The sequence below is a fragment of the Halyomorpha halys genome, unplaced genomic scaffold (genome assembly GCF_000696795.3).
Source record: "Halyomorpha halys isolate HHAL.00 unplaced genomic scaffold, Hhal_1.1 Scaffold22.1, whole genome shotgun sequence".
Lineage (NCBI taxonomy): Eukaryota > Metazoa > Arthropoda > Insecta > Hemiptera > Pentatomidae > Halyomorpha > Halyomorpha halys.
The window spans coordinates 1,962,179-1,962,427 of record NW_027104816.1 but is presented as its reverse complement, the minus strand read 5'-3'; positions in this window follow the sequence as shown (position 1 = coordinate 1,962,427).

Below are 249 nucleotides of genomic sequence, written 5' to 3'. Positions count from 1 at the left end.
CATATGGTATCTAAAACATATGGTTTATTAAACTTAATAGCTAATACTATTAGTAGTGGTTCTTATTGTTATACAGCTAACTTATATATATATAAAGTTACAGCCTCAGTCAGCTGATGCTTCGATGTCAGCTGACTGAGGAGATCAGCTGATCGCATGTATATAAAGAGATGTACTGAACCCAATAAAGATAGTATGTTACATCAGTTCACACGTGTTACATCTTGTTCCTTCTTCTCTTTTTTGACA